The sequence below is a fragment of the Typopeltis vanoorti genome, chromosome 17 (assembly GCF_054136105.1).
Source record: "Typopeltis vanoorti isolate ZY-2024b chromosome 17, IOZ_Tvanoo_1.0, whole genome shotgun sequence".
NCBI classification, from domain to species: Eukaryota; Metazoa; Arthropoda; class Arachnida; order Uropygi; family Thelyphonidae; genus Typopeltis; species Typopeltis vanoorti.
In genome coordinates this window covers 53,049,314-53,074,784 of record NC_143565.1, presented here as the reverse complement: position 1 = coordinate 53,074,784, position 25,471 = coordinate 53,049,314, and the positions used below count along the sequence as shown (strand labels likewise).

The window sequence follows — 25,471 nt, the reverse complement described above, 5'->3', positions numbered from 1 at the left end:
AATGAAACTCATAGTTCGTAGTTCTCGATCGTAGAGTTTTGCTTACTGGCAGTTGAACAACAAGGGATTTGTATCCCCTTAATTATTATTAAGGATGCCTGAAAAATAGCCGTTTGGCTTTCAATTTAGGTTTAAAACAATTTTAATATTCAAATAGATTACAATGTCCAATAAAAGAAAAAAAAAACTATCAGGTGCAGAATATCGCTAACGGCAACTGGAAAAAGAACGTGATATTCAAAAACATAGCGGGACTTTACTTAAATATCTAAAAACTGAATCAGCTGATGTAGGGCAGGAGGAAATAAGTAAATATACCGAAACCAATGATTCTGAGCTCATAGCAAGCACTTCTAACTCGGATCCCAGGAACATAGACATTGCAAGGAATCTCGAAAATGAGACTGATATGACAATTTCCGAATCTAGAGATTTAAATGATGAACTTGATAGGTACACTGATCCAGCTAGATGGAATCCTTCTTTAAGCGATGCCGAAAGACTGGAAATCGTAAAAAAGTGCTCGCTAGAGAAACCAAACAGTGATTTCATTTTTCCGCGCAGCTCTAATGGTAGGAAATTTTCATTCAATTTTTACACCAGGGAACTAAGCAATGGAGAACATATTAATCGATCATGGTTAGTGTATTCAAAAGAAAAAGATTCTGTATTTTGTTTCTGCTGTAAGTTGTTTTCCTGTAATATAATGTCATTCACTACTTATGGGTATAATGATTTGGGTCATTTGTATGTGTATCTTAATGAACACGAGAAATCTAAAAACCATTTGGAGTCCGATAAAAAGTGGATTGAATTATCGTCTAGGCTTAAATTAGAACAGACAATTGATTCAATGCAGCAAAAGTTATTAAATTCAGAAATTTGGCACTGGAGGAGCATAATAGAACGCCTAATTGCTGTTGTCCAGTTCTTGGGGCAACAATGCTTACCATTTCGTGGAACATCTGATAATTCATATGACCTTAATAATGGAATTTTTTTACAGCTTATTGAACTGATTGCCAGATTTCACAGTGCTATGTCTGAACATTTAATGAGAGTAGCTTGTGGTTCGGCCCAACATTATCTTGGGAAAAATATTCGAAATGAATTGATTGCTCTCCTCTCTGGAACCAATAAAAAACAAATAACTTCTATGGTTGAGAAAGCTAAATATTACAGCATAGTTGCAGACTGTACTCCTGATGTAAGCCACATTGAACAATTAACACTAATTGTAAGATTTGTTAATACGGATCCAACTGATATCAACATTCATGAGCATTTTCTTCGTTTCATTCCTGTAGAAGCCACTACAGGCTCAGCTTTAACCGAATGTATCGTAAGAAAATTATCAGATATGAATATTCCAATCGCAAACATGCGTGGCCAGGGTTATGACAATGGATCGAACATGAAAGGAAAGCATTCAGGAGTTCAACAACGCATTAGGGACTTGAACCCAAGAGCTTTTTATATCTCTTGCTGTTCTCATCCTCTCAATTTGGTTGTCAATGATGCCGCAATGTCATCCAGAGAAGGGATTTCATTTTTAGAAACGGTTCAGAAATTGTATGTGTTTTTCTCAGCGTCAACGCTACGTTGGAGAATCCTTAAGACACATATTACAACCCTAACGCCCAAGCCATTAAGTACAACTCGCTGGGAATCTAGAATCGACGCTATTCGTCCTTTAACATACTATATTGAGGAGTTTTATTATGCACTGATAGAAATTACTGATGATGAGTCAGTAGACAAAATGGCGAGACACGAAGCTGAAACCCTTGCTCTAAAACTTAGAGAGTTTAAATTTTTATGTTGTCTGGTTATATGGCACTATGTTTTAAATGAAATTAATGTTGCAAGTAAACTGTTGCAAAGCATAAAGATGGAATTGCCTAGTGCCATAACAACATTGGGTAATATTCTCAAAAGTCTTAAGAATCTCAGAAATGATAAATCATTTCAAAATTTTCTTGTCGATGCTACAACATTAGCTGAGAAAGTCGAAGCTGATGCTGATTTGAAACCAACATTCGAAATTACCAGATTGCGTCAGCAGAAAAAGCAACATGATTATGAAGCAAGAGATGAACCTATCGTCAAGTTCTCGTTTTATTGTTGAAAATAACTTGGCTCCGAATGTCGCTGTCGCCCTAAGAATATTACTGACATTGCCTGTGACGGTTGCAAGTGGAGAGCATAGTTTCTCAAAACTGAATCTTATTAAAATTGACTTACGCTCAACAATAGCCGAAACTAGATTGGAAGGACTTGCCATGATTTCAATTGAACATGAAATCGGTCAGAAATTAGACTATGCAGACCTAATTTCTGATTTTGCAAATATGAAAGCAAGAAAAGTGTAGTTTTAATCAGTAGATACCAAAAACAATATAAATTCTAATTAAAATAATGTGAAAATAGTGCTAAAACTATGACGTACATTCTATAGTTAAGTGTAACTCAACAGTTCACCGTTGTACAAGTGAAGATCATTCCATATATGTAAGTAATAAATTATAACTACATTTCATTTAATTGTCAATTGATGAAGTCGATGGTTTATTTTATGAATATGCAGTATTTTAATCACTTTATCAGTACATTATTATTAATGGTACTATATTTAAAATCAATGGTCATGAAACTAATGTTGAACATAATGGTTTTCAAAATTCCAAAAGTTAATTTGTGGTTGGTGCTGGAGAGGAAAGTAATGGATTGCATGGAGTGACAAAAATTCTAGAGTCGGCCCTGGTTATAACCGGCCTCGCCTACTCCCTATACGTAAATAAAAAGGCGTTAGCGTTTTTTTTTTTTTTTTTTTTTTTTTAAATAATGCTGAAAGTGAAGGACTAATAAAACACACCCAGAAATTAAAAACCAGACTCTGGATTAAAAACGGCTAAGTACCACAAATGTAGAATATAACTGTAGTATGACAAGCAACATGGTTGTGATCAGTTTCTGATCACATAAAGCACTGCATCTGCAGCAACCTTCTTTTCATTTTCAGGATATCAATTCTGCCATCATTCTGGCTTGAAGGAAATGCAGCCTACCACCCCCTTTCCTTGACACGAAACACTAAACATTGTGGGAGGGAAGAGATCTTACTAATAACTAACATCTATAAGATCTTGCACCATCTGAAGTTTTGGTACAAGATCTTCTCATGTCGACGTCTGACACAGTGAATTCTGTCTAAGTTAAACTTCGATTCATCGGTGGAAAAAATGTGTTTCATTGATATTTTACTGAAAATGTTTCTTTGCCGTTTAAAAGTGTAATAAAAATGGTGAAAAGAATTTTTCCCCTTTTTCTGGACCTCGAGTTCCAACTGGAGCATTAAACCAGAATTGACTTCAATAAATACACGAGTAAGATCTTGCTTATTTTCATCTTTCTTAATTATTTTCATCCACAGCTTCAAGGCACCTTTGCCGATAACTCCTTCGCTTTCAGACTAGTTTACTTTATCCTTGTCTCACAATAAGTGTTGGCATGTTACTTTTCGGGATGTTTTCTCGAAATTTTCTAGCATTGTTTACAAAAATAATTGAAGATATCATTCATTTTTTTGAACGGTACTTCAATTATTCGTTCGACATCGTTTCCTATATTCGTAAGTAGACTACACAGGTACTTCACTTGAAAAGAGCCGGGCTTGAATCTTCCTAGGATAAGAACATTTTTTAAATAATTTTTAACTGAATTAAATCAACCATTCTTAATGCGGTGGCGATAAAGTTTTTATTTAAGTTAAGGGATATTGCATCCGATATTGTTTCTTAGCCGAATAAGAAACTATATAAAGTTAGGCGATTCCAAGCGTAAGCAAATACCTGGATAGCACCTGACCCATTAGGTAGTGCAAACTTTGGCAACTCATAGAAAGGGTGGAGCAAGCTCCGTTCACTATTCTTGGTATTTACCCATAATGTGAACTTAGCTCCTAGGAGCTGTATTACTGTTCAACATTATGAGAGAAGGTCACTACCCAGACCGGTTTCAACCTTATGTATAGGTGAAGCGGGCTCTAAAAATAAGACGATCCCGAAAGATCGCCCAACTCAGCGTTGTTCCACTCAATGACAGGCTCACCCCGTCACCGAGAAGAACTTCTCAGCAATGGCTCTACCCAGTGGCAGGCTCACCCCCACCACCAAGCAGAGCCATAATCTCAGCGGTGGCCCCACTCAGAGACAGGCAAAAAACCTACCTAAAAGTGGAGCCTCTCAAAGCCAGATCCGCCCTGCACCGGTTTCCTCAGTGAGTAGGTAGGCCTAGTTAATAATACCAATTGACAATTGACAATTGACATTTATGTCTTTAGGGGTGAAGCAAGATGCTTTTCATATTCCCCGCTATCTGTCGTGGTTACAGTGAGGGTAAAATTTACGAGCAGTTTGCTCGCCCTGAATGGGCATGGAGATTATGTATCGCTATAGGAGGCTAATATAGTTTTTGGTCTTCTATATTTAAATATGTCCGTTGGCTCGTATGCTGCAGCTTGTTGAACCAAATCGTTGGGATGTGTGGACGTCTTTAGAAAAAATTTGGAAGCTAAGGATTGTAGATAAGAGAGAATATAGGGAATATTTGTGTCTCTGTGGAGTTGGCTGTTTCTAACATACCACGGGGCGTTCAAAATCATTCTCAAGCACTTGTTCTGCACTCGCTGTATCTTAATAATGTTAGTATTAGAGGTGTGGCTCCAGGCTGGAGAGGCATAGGTGATTATAGGACGAATCGTCATCTGGTATAGCTGCAATTTGATTCTGTTGCTGAGTTTGCTATTTCTATTAATTAGCGGGTAGATCTGAGCTATGGCTTTAGATGCTTTTGCACATGCAGACTTGATATGTTGGTTGAAAGATAGCTTTTTGTCGAGAATCACACCCAGGTAATTTGTTTCTTTCTGCCAGGGAATTTTAGTATTGAATAGTAACACATCTCCAGCAGGAGACATTGGCCTTTTTGAGAAGAGAACCGCTGAGCTTTTCAGGGGATTGACTTCCAATCTCCACTTGGAGAACCAACCCTCCAGCTTTAGAAGATTTTCTTGAAGCTTTCTGGTAACGAAGTGGGGTCTGAAAGATCTGGTTAGTGTTGCCGTATCGTCCGCATACAGTGCTAAAATGGAAGTCATCGGATTGTGTGGGATGTCTGACATGTATACAGAAAACAGCAATGGAGCCAGTAGAGATCCCTACAGCACTCCAGCAAAGATATGGCGCTGGGACGATGTAGAACCGTTAATTTTAACTTGCATTGATCTATTCTGAAGATATGAACGGATTAGATGAACCATTTTTAGTGAGATACCGGCTGAGATAAGTTTGTGCAGGAGTCCAAAATGCCAGATTTTGTCAAATGCTTTAGATAGGTCTAGGAATACCGCACCTGTGCACTGGCGCCAGTTGTAGCTGGTGGTGATATATTCCACAATTCTGTGGATTTGCTGGGTAGTACTATGGTGTTGTCGAAATCCAAACTGTTCTTTAGGGAGGATGTCTAGGTCATTTACTGAGGTTTGGAGTCGTGAGAGGATGACCTTCTCTGCAACCTTACCCAGATTGGAGATGAGACTGATTGGACGATAATTCTGCGGTAAGTGTGGGTCTTTGCCTGGCTTATGTATAGGAATCACATCAGCCATTTTCCAGGTGGAAGGATTAATAATACCAAGTTTGTAGCGAACAGAACTTACATCCCTTCTATGAGAATTGCCAAGTGGTGTCCTAATAAATTACTAATTATATGAAGAGCCAGAGGCTTCAATTCGGCGACATGAACTTATTTAAGTTAAGGGATATTGCATCCCATATTGTTTCTTAGCCGAATAAGAAACTCAAAGAGTTTCATGCCGAATATAGAAACTATATAAAGTTCGGCGATTCCAAGCGTAAGCTAAGTTCACATTATGGCTAAATACCAAGAATAGTGATCGGAGCTTTGTCCACCCTTTCTATGAGTTGCCTCAGTTTGCACTACCTAATGGGTCAGATGCTGCTATCCAGGTATTTGCTTACGCTTGGAATCGCCGAACTTTATATAGTTTCTATATTCGGCATGAAACTCTTTGAGTTTCTTATTCGGCTAAGAAACAATATGGGATGCAATATCTTTTAACTTAAACAAGTTCATGTCGCCGAATTGAAGCATTTGGCTCTTCATATAATTAATAAAGTTTTTATTTTTTCCTTCATGAAATTTTGATTTTTTTTCAGCCAGAGAATATAAGTAACTGACGATGATTTACCGCTTCGTATACTAAAACAGCAATCATGTTTGTTTCCGAGCTAATTTTCTTCTCAGCTGAGTTACTTTCTTTCCTTACTTACTTTCTATTTGTTACTTATTAGTAAGTTATTTGATAGAAAAACATTATTTGCAGTTATTTCTGCAATGACTAAAATTCAAAAATGGCAAAAAAAGTCATTTTTTTCAGTGTATTGTTTTAATTTATTGATTACGAAATGTGTATGTGCACCCAAAATTACCGTAATTACAATGATTTAATTCTTATTAAAATTATTAAATCACATAATAAAAGGTTTGTAGGTTATTACAAAGTTTAGTTTATAAACATAAGAACGGAGGTATAATGGAAACGTAAGTTACTACAGAGAGAGAGAGAGAGAGAGAGAGAGAGAGAGAGAAAGAAAGAGAGATGTACGGAAATTTTTTCAGTACATAGCCACAGGGAAAATAACAAGAAATTTTCCTTGGAGTGTTGAGCAGAGGTAAGAGTGTTTTTTCAGTGAATGAGTTTGTGGAAAGGCATCATGGGCATTGTGTAATATGTGAATAATGGCTAGTGTAGTGTGGCTTCCTACGATGAATTTTGATTCATTGAGGATGGCTAGTTTAATAATAATAATAATAATAATAATAATAATAATAATAATAATAATAATAATAATAATAATAAACAGCTCCTAATCAGAGTAGTGCAAAATAGTGCGAGTTCGCATGATGACGTTCATTCTGTTCTGAATAGCCTTTCCAGTAGAGCAAGATGTGTGCAGATGAGGATCTCACACTACGAACAGACAACAGCAACAATTTTATAATTTTTATTTCTTAAATATTTCTTTCTATTCTGTATTACTGTCAAGAGAAAAATATTTAGTAAATAAGCATGCGAATTGGTTCTAACATTAAACCGACCGATACATTTAGTGGTAGACATCTAAAAACTTCTTTCTTTTTTTCTTTTTTTTTATATGAATCTTATTCACCAGTGGGTCACGTATAGCACCATAAATATACGGTGGGTAGGCTATGGGTTAAAACATACTTCTACAAATAACAATACAGACGTTACTTTTTTATAATACAGGCAAGTGACTTATAAATTCAGTTGATATAATAATATGGTAGTAAAATCGTACAATTTAGGGAGGGAGGGAAGAAACAGATTTGTGAATTGATATTTTAATAAAGATCATCGCGAACAATCAAAAACTCTTAAATGTTTAAAATTGGAATCCCATGCACAGGCACAGTATTAGGCCATGTTATTCTCATTTCAAGTACGTTCAAAGCTCGAATGGAGTATATGCCAAAGCAATGTTTAGTTTTAAATGTTGCGATATTTCTTTAATGGATAAAATGTAAAAAAAATCATACACTGCACTGTTTTTTTTCTCCCATACCGATGACAAACTACGTGATGTAATAAAATATCAAGGCAAGAAATAACACTCTTAATGACTAATTATGTGCAATACTGGAAAGAGAACATGCTATAGTTAAAAAATAACCGACTCTCAGCAAGGTATCATCATAAACTGATATTTAGATATTTTAGTATAAAAAATTCAAGGCCTCTATAGAAATATTTGCATAATTTCAGCCGCCAGAAATAACACTTGCATGAGATTCTAGTTGCCTTTTTCTGGGCTCTCTTCGACCGGATCCGGAATCGGTTAATCTCTGGCAATGAGAAATTGAGATTTTTCCTCCCTTAACTTCGGTTTTAGAATTCCGGAACCCAAGAAAATCGACTGTAAAACTCAAGCTATTTCCCACATAATACATAGTGTTAAGATGATGGCAGTGATTGTGTGCGTCCTCTCCTCTCCTCTCTGGATTCCTATTGATTGAAATCACTAATGGTATTGGGCAAGTTATCTGTGAGAGCTATGGGGGAGAGGGATTGGATATCTCTCAATCTTTAAAAGTTATTTAGGGATAAACGACTTAGCCTTTTATTCCCCAAAGGGGAATAAAAAGCTAAGTCGTTTATCCCTCAATAACGTTTATTCCCCAAAGGCGAATAAAAAGTGTTAGCCGATTATTATTATTATTATTACTATTAAATTCACAATTATTTGACATACTTATTTGTACGATTTCAGATTATATTTTTACATAACGGGAAGTATAATGCAATGGCATATTCAAATACATTTTTTTTTAAAAAAATCAAGTTCGCTATTGAATTAGTTAATAAAATAAAATAAATCATCTATCATCCTCAATCATATGTCGACGCCTGAAGAGACCATTACATATTGTTCGTGCAGACATGCAGACCAGGGGCGAATTCACTATGCTTATACTTGCTGCGTAAGCTCATTACTTGAGAAATAAAGTAATATTTATTTGTTAATAAATGCATGCATTTATAAGCATTCCATTTAGGCTTTTATTTTTGTAGACAGAAGACGTCTTACGCTTGCGCGGCAATAATTGAGCTTTGCGTTGTATATCGAAGGCCAATGCTTGCTCGTCTAGTCAAAGCTACCTTGGCTTGCTCGGTTATGGGAGCTTCCAGGTCCTCGCAGTGGCACTGTGATTTTATGCGCGCGCATAGCCACTTCACGTCGTCTCGCTCTGTTGCTTAAACACAGGCTATACGCAGTCAACGTGGTTCTAGCCAGTGACCTTCAGCCAGCCTTTACAAATGTGCGTGTTGCTTGGGAAAATTAAGTTACAACCAACTTTTTATGACGATGTTATTGACCAATTCATAAAGAAGAACTGTGGGGTAGAATTCGTATTCAAGTGGGTCAGCTAAATTGAAAAAGATAGAATATCATTTGTAAAATAAATGTTGTATTCGTATGATTAGATGTACATAAATTTCTAAATATATAGTTTTAAATGGTCAATAATTCATTATTCCTCTAATTAGACTTCATTCACACCTCTCACTCCCTGAATGATAACAAGAGCAAGCGTGAATTTGGAGACCAGCATTCATCCCTTATGCGGATATACTCTTTCTTCAGTATTCTTTGCTGATATACTCTCTCTCTCTCTCTCTCTCTCTCTCTCTCTCTCTCTCCCTTTCTGTATTGAAAAGAGAAAGAGAGAGAGAGAGAGAGAGAGCAGGGGGGGGAGCTGAGACAAAATACCTGTGTCCATTTATCAATATATTTATTGGAACATCCATCCAAAAGATGCATCTATTATTCCTGTAGAAAGTAGGAAGTTTGTTTGTGAAACAAATGACAGAATAAATTTTGCATGCAATAAGAGATACAGGGCGCTTTAGCAGCAAGTGGTTGCAAGCATGCTATTTCAATGCTCCCATATTTAAAGTTGCAAAGCAGATCTTTTCTTGTGAATTAAAATTTAAAGTACATCACTGAATTCCATTCTTCAAGACGAACATATTGATGTAAAAACTGTAAGTGCCTGTTAAGTAATAAGTAAAATATAAGTATTCAAAGTTCAAAGTATATGTTGGTCAACTACGCGAGAAGAGAACAAAGGAAGTCGCCACATTAGAAATTACAGTAAGATTGTCAAACAAGAAATATGAAGTGCTACAAATGCCAAGAAGACTTAACGGAGGAAGAAAACCACGTAACATGTAGGAACCGCCAGAGAAACATGCATTTTCTATGTACAGGATTGTCTGAGGCTACTTGGCAGCGAAAAGAATCATGACGAGTGGAAGTGTCCCCATTGCAGAGACAACAAAGGAATGTCGCCTTCGACCGCAGGCGGAAAACAGCACATGCACAAAACAACCGCAGACAGTAAACAGCACATGCACAAAACAACTGCAGGCAGTAAACAGCTATCAACAGCAGAGGGAATTAAAAACAAAGAAAACAACAACGGAAACCCAAGAGCCAACTTTAAATGCATTACTTGAAAATAAATTACAAAACCTAAAAGACTGTTTAATCGATTTTGTTGGAGAACTATTTCCAAAAACATACCGCACAAATTACAGAAAAATTCAACCAATATGAGGAATTTATTAAATTTAATAATAACTCGGTAGAAGGTGTATTACAGACCGTTAGAGAAATTAAAAACTGCGTTAAAGAGCTAACGGAAAGACAGCATAATTTAATTAAAGAGACAACGGAACAACGGCAAGAACTAAACTCTTTAAAGCAACAGTACGAATTCTCAAACCAACAGCAGCACAAAAATGATTTCCTCATAGATGGTCTCCCAGAAATAGCTACGGAACATCTAAGAGACACCGTAACAACTAAGCCAAAAAATTGGCTCGCCCATTGAATCTAGAGACATCCATTCAGTGCATCGGTTACCACAAAAAAGGAAAAGAGAAAATAATATCCGTCCTTCTCCCGTCGTAGTGCGACTCGCCAACAGCCCAACAAAAACTACACTTATAAAAGCTAGCAGGATTAAAAAACCAGTAGTCTAGGATCTGAAAGGAGACCACGACAATACCCCAATATATTTGTCCGAATACCTAACGCCATATTATCAGAAAATATTCTACCAAGCAAGGAAAGTAAAAACAGAAAAACAATTACCAGTTTATATGGATAAGAGACAGCAAAATATTCCTTAGAAAGACACAAGGCGCAAAACCAATCGAAATAAACTCCGTAGACGACCTCAACAGGCTGCCACATTGAAAGGAATATTGACAACTCGTAAAGAAGGAACAGCACACCAACCAACATGAACGCAGACCATCAAGCAGACGTAATCACCCCGGAATATGATAAACGCCACATTCTGAAATCAATAATAGAAGTGACAATCCTCAAAAAGGACTATCTATTCTCCACATCAACATAAGAAGCATTCAAAAATACTGGCTGACCCTGCAAGCTTAATCTGAAGGAACATATAGACGACATAGACATTTTAATACTGACTGGAGTATCTACGACAAACGAAGAGGCATCCACCTACCAAATGCCACACTTCCAACAACACAAACACTGCAGACAAACAAAACGAGGCGGTGGTATAATAATATTTACCAAACAAAAACTAGAAGTAACAGAAATAAACCATAAATTAGAATATGCAGAAAACATATGCATCGAAATTAAAAACATCAAGAAAACTCCCTGATATTAAACGCAATATACAGACCACCCAACTTAAGCACCACAAAATTCCTAGAAGAACTAAACAGATGGCTTTCAGCCACGGAAGTAGGCACCTCCTCAGAATACTTGATAATAGCAGGAGACATTAATATAAACATTAGGAACATAAATAACAACACAGAACAACCTAGACCTATTATTGGCATATAACATAACCCCATCCATACAGTCGTATACTCGAGAAGAGATAGTCGGAAACACAACAACCTCATCCTGCATTGATCATATAAATATAAGGGCCCCCTCCAAACAGCCACACAGCAGCCGTCATAACATGCAAACTGGCAGACCATTATTTCACAGCATTACAGTTACACACTGAACCAGAACCCATAAAAATCACTGAGACTACAAAACAGTATCATAGCATTCTAAAGGAAACAATAGTAAACGATGAAATCAGAAATACAGACTGAATGTAGATAGTATCTTTAGACTCTGCTGAAACTGTATATAATAATCTTAAACTTGCATTTAACCAAACATATAACAAAGCATTAACAAAAATAAAAAAAATACGCCCCCAAACGAAACAAAATCCATGGATAACAGACAACATACTAACAGACAAACATAACTAACAGAAAAACATACAGAGAAAAGATGCCCTATGGAAACAACTTAAGAAGTCGCCTAACAATATCGCTTTAAAAGCTGAATACAAAAGAAAACGGAATCTTCTAACAACACAGATTAGAACGGCAAAAAGAAACTATTACAGCAACAAATTAACAACAGCTTAGAATGACATAAAGGAAACCTAGCACCTGATTAATGAAATGCTGGACAATATACACAGAACCACAGCCTCAGAAACAATAAAACACAGCTTTGCCTGCGACCCCAAATCCCTCAAACAGTTGGCAAACAACTTTAATCAGCACTTCATGAACTCTGTCCAAAAACTACTAGAAACAACCTTTCCTCACACAAACGAATATTCTCCACTAGGTCCACAAGCAACCCAGTCGATGTGGTTCCCCACAGTAACAAAAGAAGAACTATCACTGGCAATTCAACAAATTAACCCTAACAAAGGACCAGGGATAGACGGAATCAGACCAAAAGACATCAAGAAACACTCGACCAACCTACTTCCAGTTATACAAAAACGGTTAAATAAAATTTTCGAAACGGGACACATACCTGAAACACTAAAGACTGCATTAATCACACCCATACACAAACAGGGAAAAAGAAACATTATAAGTAATTGCAGACCCATCGCCACGTTCTCTGTAATCAACCAAATCATGGAGCACATCGTGCATCAGAAACTCTCCACATACGTTGAAAAATTTCAAATCATACCCAAAACGCAATATGGCTTTCAAAAAAATAAAGGAACAGCAACACTCGTGGAAGATTTCACAGATCTAATAAACGCTGCATTGGATAAAAACAGAATAACATTAGTGGTATTCATTGACCTTACAAAAGCATTTGACACGCTGACACACAAAACCTTGTTAACGAAACTAACCCATATCAGAATTGGAGGTCGTCTACTCCAGTGGTTTAAAGCATACACGAAAAACAGAAAGCACACCACACGTATAGGATCAGCATACAGCAAAGAGGTACATGCAACCTGTGGAGTACTGCAAGGAGCTGTCCTATCTCCCATTCTATTTAACATATATATATATATATATATTATGTTAAATATGTTATGTATGTTATTATAACATACATATATATATATATATATATATATATATATACCTGGAAAAGCTAATAGTATTCAAAAAACCCCAAACCCTGCCCATAGAAACTAAATATTTCACTATCCAACATTCATCCTCCTATACACAAAGCACAGAACCTAAAATCACAACCATCACACAGGTGAAAACAACACACTATCTCGGACTTCACTTCGATGCTGATCAAAGTTGGAACAGCCATACAAACTACCTACGTACCAAGCTTAGGATAATAGTAAGCAAACTATACAGATTAAAAGACATTGTCCCAACCCGCATAAAAATACTAATCTATAAAGCATTATGTGAAAACATTTTAAGATATGCAATCACATCATACGCATTCTGCGCAGATGACTACAGACTTAACAGGCTACATTGGTTGCAAGATAAAATAGTAAAACTGATATTCTGGGAACAACCCATTCTTATGCAGGAAGCATGGACAAAACACAAAATATTTAAGGTGAAACACTTATGCCACTACACAGTCATGTTAAAACATTACTACAGCCCAACATATAGAGCAACCAGAACAACATATCAAATAACAAGACCACAGTCAATAAACTACATAACATATAAGAACAACAATCACCACGGCAAAGCCACCCGAAACTTCTACGTACCTGACATGATAAACAAAGTGCTGTTCGACAACAGAAACCTATGAACATACAGAGAGCTGAAACAGGCGCTATATAAATATTATAGCGAGAATGAAAATTAGAGCAATTCCTGTTTCTCCCCCCACACACAAACCTATGACAAACCCCCTCTCTAATCTAAAACCATCACTACAAAAACAAAGAAACAAACACACCATGTCTAAAACCAACCTTATTTAAATAGCACACAAAAAAAGTTAAACTGTAATAATAGTTGAAGTCTTCCAAGCATGTACCAACAAACAGTAAAATCAACACCTGCTTGTGACCAGTATAGGAACATAACCATGAAACCATCACCATCGATCATTTATTATCTTTCTCAGATAAGCTCTGCTAAGCTTCGAGGAAGAAAATTATTAACTTGCAAGTATCTCTTATTCACAATTGTAATGTGTTATAAATATTATATATTACATAATTATTCATCTATGTATGCAATTTATCTGAGACAAAAAAAATAATAAATAAAATAAATAAATAAATTATTTTATTATTATTATTATTATTATTATTATTATTATTATTATTATTATTATTATTATTATTATTATTATTATTATCTGTATAATCTTTATTGTTAATATTAGAAGAACATGTGTTCTAAATACTTAATATAGAGGCAAAAAAAGTATTTCTAAAAATTTTAATTCAAATCCAATGTAGAAAATGTACCACTTTATGCTCAATTCTGTAAAATTATAAGTTGCCATGTCACTCAAGATGTTTAATGTATGTGTAAATATTTTAGCACATCAATAAAAATATTATCATATAAAAGAAAAAAAAATTATTATTAAGTGACCGAAGTTGCAATAAACGATACAGAAATTTACGCATACAACATAAATAATTATCAAACCTACAACTTATGTAGACCAAACAAAAGAGGAGTGTGGCATTGAGGCATTTATTAAAGAAAAATACAATGTGACTGAAAAACAAACTCACTTCGAACATGCGGAAACACTAATTTTGGAAATCACAAATAGCCACAATAGTATCAAATAAATACACAATAAACACAATATACAGACCCTCAGATAATAATCCACTCGATTTTCTTCACGAGTTAGAAACATGGCTAAGCGGCATCGAACCCCGTACAACACACACAGGCTCATCCTAATAGGAGATATTAACATAAATACGCTTGACCACGCTTCTTCAACCACTAACACATATCTAGATATACTAAGTCAGTACAACATAAACCCTACCATTAACTCCTCAGTAAGAGAAAAAATACTCGATAACTCACTAACACAATCATGCATTGATCATATCGACATACGGGGTCCCATCCATACATATACATCATCAGTAATTAACGTCAAAATTGCTGATCACTACTTTGTCTCAACTTCGTTTTATTACGTCCTCCCCCCCCCCCACACACACACAACCACAAAAGTAGACAAAACTCGATCATACTAAAGAGCATTGTCGATAACCAAGTAAAAAATACAGACTGGAATTCCCTACTTAAAATAAACGATCTTGTAACATTATACGAGAATTTTCAACTAAAGTTCACAGAAATATACAAAAAAGCAATAAAACCTACACAAACGAGACGACAAACAGACAACAATCCATGGATAAATGACGACATACTAAATCCTATTACTATAAAAGAAAATCTATGGAAAAAACTTAAAAGGTCACCCAGTAACACACATTTACAAACCTTATACAAAAACACAAGAAATCAACTAACAACAAAAATTCGTAGGGCAAAAAGACGCTATTACTTCCAAAAATTCATAGAATATAACGACAACATTAAGCAAACATGGGCTACACTCAGCGAATTAATAGCCCGAAAAAAGAAAACTTCAGCACAAGATTTTATTGCAAAAATCTTCGGTCAGGACACAAACCAAGAGGAACTAGCAGACTCATTCAACCACGCTTTCACAAACAACATCATGCAACTCAAAAAAGACAAACTACCAACGATCAACAAAAAACTACCGACACAAAGGTCAACAACAAACGAAAAAAAAAAAAAAAAACGATGTATTTTTCGCCCATAACAAAACAGATACTCAAAGAAGCAATCCTACAACTAAAACCAAAGACCACCCCAGGAATAGACAAAATAAACTCACAGGCCTTATAAAACACTTTTAACCAATAAATCCAATACTTATGAAACTCGTAAACATAATATCCGACACAGGCATTATTCCACAACTACTAAAAACTGCAGTAATTATGCCAATTGACAAACACGGCAAAAAAAAAAAAAAAAAAAAAAAAAAAACGATGCTCAGAACTACAGACCGATAGCTACACTACGAGCCATCTCAAAATGGCTCGTAGTGTAGAAAAAATAACACACCAGACTACAGAACTATTTACAGAAGTACAACATCATCTCACAAAACCAATACGGCTTTTAAAAAACAAAAAGCACCATTACTTTATTAGAAGACATAGCCGACACAATAAACGAAGCTCGCGATAAAAACAAGTAAGTCGTCCTTATACTGCTGGACCTAACCAAAGCATTTGATACACTTGAACATGACATACTACTCACCAAACTATACTCAATAGGTGTAAGAGGAACACCGCATACATGGTTCAAGAACTACCTCTCAAACAGAACACAAGTAACAAAAATATACATGTCACAGTCGAAGTATACAAATAAAACACGGTGTACCTCAAGGTGCAATATTATCACCCACTCTATTCAACATATGCATTAACGATGTTCATAACATATCCACAAGAAGTCAAATATTTCAATACGCAGATGACACTGCACTACTAGCAATATACACAGACATTAACACAGCTCTCTGCAAAGCACAACAAGACCTAAACGAAATCACAACATACTTCCACCAAAACGCAATTCTAATCAACGGCACCAAAACACAGATGTTGATAATACACAGCCCAAGAATCATACGCCCCGCATCACTATCGATACATTGTCACACATACCGCTGCATTAACAACAAACATACCTGCCAATGTTCCGAAATTAAAACCTGTAAAACACGCAAAATACCTTAGTGTCTATATAGATTCCCACCTTAAATGGAGCCAAACCTACACACCAAACTCCGGATCATCGCAGCAAAACTCTTCCAAGTTAAAGACATTATTTCACCCAACATAAAAAAACTCCTATAACACGGTATCTGCGAATCCCTACTCAGATACGGAATAACAGTCTATGCAAATACAGCAAAGCCACCTAACAAAATTAGAAACACTATACAAGAAAATCAACAGTGATCTGGACACCTTACACGCAACAACCAATATCCGACAAGCACATGGCGATACACAGAATTCTGAGCATTAAAAACCTGAAACACTACATGATATTAACAAGGAATTACTTCAACATCACCTATCGAAACAACAGAGACACATATCGTATAACACGACCTACAACAACTCTCTACATCCCCACACCCTTCAACAACTCATGCGGTTCTTTCGTGAGATCACATCAGATACCCACGCAACTCAACACCCTACCAAGAAATTTAAAACACGTAGATAACTACAGAACATTAAAAAACTCTGGAAAATATACCAACAAAGTTAAGATACCATTAACACTAATAAACACATCACAAATCACTAGCATCCAATGCCTACATCCCATACATAAACAGTAGCAACAACACAAATAATGAAGGCTAAATCCCACTCTCTTCATAAAAGCTAACTCAAGCTTCGAAGTAGGTGGGATTAACTTGCTTCAGTCATCTACAAGTAATCCTTATAAACAAATGCAGAAATTTGTTTGTATAATCACTCTTTCTCAAACTTTGAAAAAAAAAAAAAAATTATACAGAAAATTCTGTATAATATTCATTGCTAATATTAGAAGAACATGTGTTGTAAATACATAATATAAAGACAAAAAGGTATTATTAAAAATTTTAATTCACATCTAATGTAGAAAATGCAGCACTTAGTGCTGAACTCTATAAAATTATAAGGTGCAATGTCACACAAGATGTTTATTGTATGTATAAATATTTTAGCAATCAATAAATTATAATTTATAATTATTATATATGTAGCACTTGGTGCTGAACCTTGTAAAATAATATGCTGAACGTTACTCAAGATGATAATTGTATATATATGTAAATATTTTGGAGATCGATAATAAAATAAAAAGTAGTAGTAGAGTAAAGTGGTAGTAGTAAAGTAGGTTTTTGCTTGTGGATTAAAATTCAAAAGTGTATTAATTAATTCCGTTCATCAAGCCGAACATACTGATGTAAAAAGTGTAAGTATCTCTTAAGAATTAAGTAAGTTCTTAATTTTTAACAGATACTTTGAAAGTATCTGTTAAGAATTTCCTCAAGCTTTCAAAGCTGGAGACATACAGTGGTCAATAACGCGAGAGGAGGATTATTATTATGATTACGTGACACCTCCAAGGAGTTCAAAGTATACCGTAATAGAGTGCATAGAAATACTTAATTTTTTTCTGTGGTTTTCAAGTATAAATAAATAACTAAAACTACAAGCAATACTAACATCACACCGTTAGTTAGTAACATAAAATAATAAGTAAGTTAGCTATTTATTTATTTTTTTATTTTCAATTAGGAAATTTTACTTACTCTTTTTAGTGGAATGTCAACTTCCGCTGTTTTTTCAGACATGCTGTCACTTGATCTGCCAGGCTTACCTCGTCTAGCTTGTGGCATCTATTGCTCAAGTGGTTTAATAAAACTGAAAATAAATTCAAATAATGAACAGTTTTTATGCAATCCAATAAATTCCTCCATTACTGTAAGTGATTCACTCTTCATAAAATGTTTGTATAATTTCAATTTTAAAACTGTTATTTCTAACAACAGTTTTTTTTTTCCCTTTTCTCCCTTTTACCTTATTTTCCTTCTCAAATGTGTCATTTAAATCACGAAGAACCGCGTTATATTCTCTCTAAGCTGCTGTGTTATCGCGTCAATATTTATTTATCAGTTCTGATAAGTTTGTATATACAAAATGCTATTCATAAACATACGTTAATCCTCAGGCTTGTGTTTCTCCTAGAGCAGGGGTTAGCAACCTTCCGAGATGATTTTTTTTTTCTTGCTAAAATATTTCTAGATCAGCAGGGCTCTGGATATATGCAATTTCCCTTACATATATTGTGATGCACATACATTTACCATTACATATATATTTATAATTTTTAATTTAAAAAAATAGGTGGCGATACTCATATTGCTAGCAGAAAGACTTGGAAAATTAAAACGATATGAAAAGAAAACTAAAAAATTATTTACTGATAAAAAAACTAAAAATAATATTTACTGATATTGTTACTTCATAGTGAATGTTTTTGGAAAGAACAACAAATTACGAGGGTGGTCTGAAAAGTTCTCTGCCTAATAACGAAAAAACGAATTTTAATTTCAAAATTATTTTTCTTTTTCGACATAACCCTTAAGACTAATAGATTTATTCCAGCGATGCTCCAGTGCCATTATCCCATCCCTGCAGTGGTTTTCAGTAAGATCTGCAAAATACCCCTCAGCTGTAATCATCTCTTGATTCGAAGAAAAACGCTGACCAGCGCGGAAGAGTTTTTGTTTTGGGAAGATATAGAAGTCAGAGGGAGCCAAATTCTGGGGAATAGGGTGGATCATCCAACAATTCATAGTACAGATCCCTTAATTTTCCCATTGCCAAAACACCTTTGTGGGCAGGTGCATTGTCTGATAAAAGATGATTTTTTTTCTACTGCAAACCGGATCTTTTCTCATGAATTTTTTCGTCTAGTCTTCGGAATAATATTCCCCGGTTATTGTTTTATCCTTTTCAAGATAATTAATAAAAAAAATGCCATTAGCATCCCAAAACACCGATGTCATGACCTTTCCTGCTGATGGAACCGACTTTGTATCCTTTGGCGCTGAACAACCGGCTTCTGTCCATTGTTTTGACTGCTGTTTGGATTCTGGTGTGTAATGGTGAATCCAAGTTTCATCCATAGTAATAAATCGATGCACAAAATCAGTTTTATTCTTGTTAAAACGCTCCAAGCACTGTTCAGAGATTTTCATGTGAGTGCGTTTTTGATCTGCTGTGAGCAAGCACTGCACCCATCTTGCGCAAGGCTTTTTCATTTGCAATTCTTCATGCAAGATATATCCTACATGTTCTTTCGAAATGCCTATAGTCTCAGCAATAGTACGCACTTTGACTCGGTGGTCGTCCAATACCATATTGTTCACTTGATCAATGATTGCTGGTGTTGTTACACTTATTGGACGTCGTTCACTTGGATAATTTTCAAGGCTGTTACGGCCACGTTTAAACTCGGCAACCCATTTCTTTATTGTCGAAAACGAAGGAGAAGAATGCCCATAAAATTTTATGAACTTCTAATGAATTTCGTTTTGCGTTAAACCTTCTTTTACAAAAAATTTTATAACCGCATGATACTCAATTTTATCAATTTCAAGGGATACAGACAGCACTTTTGCTTCAGACAGTTGTATAAAACAAACTAGTTCATAGAATGAATGACTCGCAATTTCACATTGGTTGCTTATAACAGATGTACCAACTTAGAAAAAAAAAAAATCTTGCCGATAGTGTTCCCATCTGTGGTCGATGGCCAGAACTTTTCAGACAACCTTCGTATATTAATTATAACTATATTTCTCAAGTATGTAAAAAAAATAATAACAAGCAAAATGTGTATGATAATTTGTTTTTGTTTTTTAAATTGCAAACTTTTATGAAGTTCTCATCAGGCACAATATGTCGACTTCTTTCTTTATTGTTTGTGTGCGGGATAACGTTCCCTAACAAACACGAATCGACATATTTTGCCAGATCGAAGATTCATTTATGAAAATACTGCTTTATAGCTGTACCCTCGAAGATGTAGGACATTCTGGATTTCCACAGCATGTTTGGCATGCCTGTGAAGAATATCACTGACATTGCATATTTGAAGAACGCGGGGAGGGGGGGGGGTACAGAAACTGGAACCCCCAGCTCTCAAGATCAATTATTGCAGCAGCCAATTCAGGCGACGAATAAGCAAAATAATGGTCGATACAGAAACCTAGTAGATCTAGTTCGCACTTTTTTCCAACTAGGAAGATATATTTTTACAGTGAGAATCCTAATGCACACTGGTAGCTCCAGAGTCTCCCTTTGTGAAAGCGAGCCACACCTCGAGAAGGCAGTGTTGAATCGACTGGGAGAAGATGTATATTGCACATTACTGGCCCATGGGGACCTAACTACTTTGAATGATTGTTAAATGAGATAAGCAGTGAGAGAGCTTTCGTGGGAAATATTCAAGAGGAATGAATTGAGGAGTTCACATCATTTCTTGAGGAGAAAACGCAATCAGAATCTTCAAGTGTGGAAAGCCATCTGGATTAAATGATATTCGACAAAAAAAAAATGCTAAAATCATGGAGATAGAAAAGTTTTACGGTTGCTATGCTGTTTAATTCAGAAGACTTAATCAGAAGGTTAAATTCCAGATGAACTCCTATAATTCCCATCTAAAAAAGAAAAATAAAACAATGTGAAAATTACAGAGAAACCGAAATGAATATTCGGGTAAGATTTCTGCATATTTGAGAAGGGCCTAAGAAAAATTGTGAAACAAAAAGTAGAAGTAAACACAGACTTTGAACAATTAAAATAAAATAAACATAAAAACTGGGGAAAAAAAGCCTCTAGCGCATGACTTTGATTCCCAATGAAAATAAGTGGAGCTTTGGTTTTAATCGTAATGGGCATTTTGGATGATCAGTAAGCAGTTTCTGCGTTTAGCAGTCACTGAACGTTCAGCTTTCAGTGACTATGAGTTATTTCATAAAAATCACGGACATACAGAGAGAGAATACTGCAGGCATCCACTACCATCTCATGTTTGTAAGTTCTAATATATATATATATATATATATATATATATATATTTCAAAAAATAGATTTAATGACTCCAAGACCGAGATAACATATAAAGATTTTAATGATAAATACTACTAGTTTCGGCATATAGCAGCCTTCTTCAGGTATTTATAAAGGAAAGGAATACTAATAAACATTGAATTATTTAAATAAACAAACTGGAAATTACAGGTACAACTTGCCTCACATAATCGATACATAAAAACGTTGTATTTTTCAAGTTGTTCCAACTGGCGTGCCATTGTTTGTTGCAATTGTGCGTGCAAGTTCACGTGAACGCCAATATTGAATAACTGCAGCATGGCTATCTGGGATGTTATAACTTAAATTATTATTTAAGTGGACCGGGTTCAGTAGGATTTCCCGTGATTCTACGATTTTTCTTTCAAACTCATCTTCACAGCGAAAAATATTTTCTGATCTATTCCAGCATACAGAGTGGCTTTGTTGGTCATCATTAGGATTATTTGAAAAAAGAACATGACTGGATAAAGCAGTTGCATGAGATCTTTTGTATGAGATGTCTCTCTTATGCTCTTCTATGCGTTGTTCAATAGATTTGTTAGTTTGACCAAAGTATGGGATATTGCAATCACACCACAATTTATATACTCCAGGGTACTTAAGGTTGTGATGAGTAGGTTTTGGATGGCTGATTAGAGAGCGGATTTTTGGAAGTGTGGTGAAGAAGGTCCTGATATTATATTTTTTAAGGACTTTAGCTATTTTCTTAGAGACTGTGCTAATGTATGGAATAGAGATGCTACCTTTAAAATTAATAGTCTCTGTTGTGCACTGCTTAGGAGGGTTCAGAAGAAGTTTCTTAATTGTTTTTTCAGAGTATCCATTTTGTTTAAAAATAAGAGTGAGGTGATTCATTTCTTTTTGTAGTTCATCTTGTTCATTTAAGAGAGAACGTGCTCTGTGTCCTAAGGTAGATATAATTCCAAGTTTTTGTGGTGGAAAATGATGAGAAAGATTATGCAGATATCTATTGGTATGCGTAGGTTTTCTGTACATAGAGATTTTTAATCTTTCAGAGTATCGTGTAAGCATAACATCCAAAAAAGGTAAAGAGTTATTATTTTCTATATCAGCAGTAAATTTTATATTAGGATGTTGGATGTTTAGATGACGAAGAAAATCTGTGAGAGCTGTGTGCCCGTGATTCCAAATAATGAATATATCATCAACATATCTTTTCCAAACTTTTGGTTTAAATGAGAAGGAAGATATGGCTTTCTTTTCAAAGTCTTCAAGGAAGATGTTAGCTAGCACAGGGGACAAAGGGTTGCCCATTGCCAGGCCTTGTTTTTGTTGGTAAATGGAGTCCTTATATCTGAAGTAACCAGAATGAATGCAATGTTTTAATAAAGTGAACATTTTTTTGGATAATTTATCCTGTAGTAATGTAAGTACTACAGGATAAATTATCCAAAAAAATGTTCACTTTATTAAAACATTGCATTCATTCTGGTTAATTTTTCTTTTAACTAGCTAAATTTTCATTATAAATAATGCCAAACCTCCAACAGATAATATTTCAGTGGCTGAAAGAAAAGCCCTAAAAAATCTAAAACAGAACAGTAACATTATTATTTTACCTGCAGATAAAGGCAACTCTACGGTCATCCTCAACTCTGAAGATTACCACAACAAAATGCTTCAATTACTTGAAGATAGTTCAATATATTCAATTCTTCAGGAAGATCCTACAAGAGAATTACAAAACCGTACAAACAACTTGTTAAAGACTGCGAGTGAACTTCCTCATAATATTCGGCTCTCATTACGCTCTCTACATCCTCTTATCCCACGCATCTATGGAGTTCCAAAAATTCATAAAGAAAACATCCCTCTTCGCCCAATTGTGGAAGGAATTGATTCACCTACATATAAACTTTCAAAATATTTAGCAAAGTACCTCAAGTGTTTCTCCAATAAATCTTCATCTTTCATCAAAAACACCACAGATTTTGTTTCTCATATTAAAGATATTCCCATCGATGATAATGATATTCTAGCTAGTTTGGACATTATATCTTTATTTACTAACGTTCCTACGGACGAGGTACTTACATTACTACAGGATAAATTATCCAAAAAAATGTTCACTTTATTAAAACATTGCATTCATTCTGGTTACTTCAGATATAAGGACTCCATTTACCAACAAAAACAAGGCCTGGCAATGGGCAACCCTTTGTCCCCTGTGCTAGCTAACATCTTCCTTGAAGACTTTGAAAAGAAAGCCATATCTTCCTTCTCATTTAAACCAAAAGTTTGGAAAAGATATGTTGATGATATATTCATTATTTGGAATCACGGGCACACAGCTCTCACAGATTTTCTTCGTCATCTAAACATCCAACATCCTAATATAAAATTTACTGCTGATATAGAAAATAATAACTCTTTACCTTTTTTGGATGTTATGCTTACACGATACTCTGAAAGATTAAAAATCTCTATGTACAGAAAACCTACGCATACCAATAGATATCTGCATAATCTTTCTCATCATTTTCCACCACAAAAACTTGGAATTATATCTACCTTAGGACACAGAGCACGTTCTCTCTTAAATGAACAAGATGAACTACAAAAAGAAATGAATCACCTCACTCTTATTTTTAAACAAAATGGATACTCTGAAAAAACAATTAAGAAACTTCTTCTGAACCCTCCTAAGCAGTGCACAACAGAGACTATTAATTTTAAAGGTAGCATCTCTATTCCATACATTAGCACAGTCTCTAAGAAAATAGCTAAAGTCCTTAAAAAATATAATATCAGGACCTTCTTCACCACACTTCCAAAAATCCGCTCTCTAATCAGCCATCCAAAACCTACTCATCACAACCTTAAGTACCCTGAAGTATATAAATTGTGGTGTGATTGCAATATCCCATACTTTGGTCAAACTAACAAATCTATTGAACAACGCATAGAAGAGCATAAGAGAGACATCTCATACAAAAGATCTCATGCAACTGCTTTATCCAGTCATGTTCTTTTTTCAAATAATCCTAATGATGACCAACAAAGCCACTCTGTATGCTGGAATAGATCAGAAAATATTTTTCGCTGTGAAGATGAGTTTGAAAGAAAAATCGTAGAATCACGGGAAATCCTACTGAACCCGGTCCACTTAAATAATAATTTAAGTTATAACATCCCAGATAGCCATGCTGCAGTTATTCAATATTGGCGTTCACGTGAACTTGCACGCACAATTGCAACAAACAATGGCACGCCAGTTGGAACAACTTGAAAAATACAACGTTTTTATGTATCGATTATGTGAGGCAATTTGTACCTGTAATTTCCAGTTTGTTTATTTAAATAATTCAATGTTTATTAGTATTCCTTTCCTTTATAAATACCTGAAGAAGGCTGCTATATGCCGAAACTAGTAGTATTTATCATTAAAATCTTTATATGTTATCTCGGTCTTGGAGTCATTAAATCTATTTTTTGAAATGTATAACAACCGAGTAAAAACTAATCGCCACATATATATATATATATATATATATATATATATATATATATATATATATATATATATATATATATATATATATATATATATATATATATATATATATATATATATATATATATATATATATATTATTGTCTGAACTAGCGTGAACTCTTATGTCGATTTTTTTGGGGGGGCGACGGGTTTAAAAACTAATTTTCCAGGAGAGAAAACTTTTGTCAGTGTCAAAGATTGATGAACTATCATTGAAACACTACTTTCTCAATTTTTCCAACTTTCTCATCTAGTGAG

At 35.0% G+C, this 25,471-nt stretch overlaps 1 protein-coding gene across 1 annotated transcript in view; it reads right to left on the bottom strand.

Moving 5' to 3' along the window:
• LOC150097392 (equilibrative nucleoside transporter 3-like) overlaps positions 1-18,357 on the bottom strand; it is a 234,354-nt gene extending 215,997 nt beyond the window's left edge. The window contains exon 1 of the mRNA XM_090407415.1: positions 18,345-18,357. The gene's annotated coding sequence lies outside the window, so the exon portion shown is untranslated. The remainder of the gene's footprint in view (positions 1-18,344) is intronic.
• Positions 18,358-25,471: the final 7,114 nt, after the last annotated feature.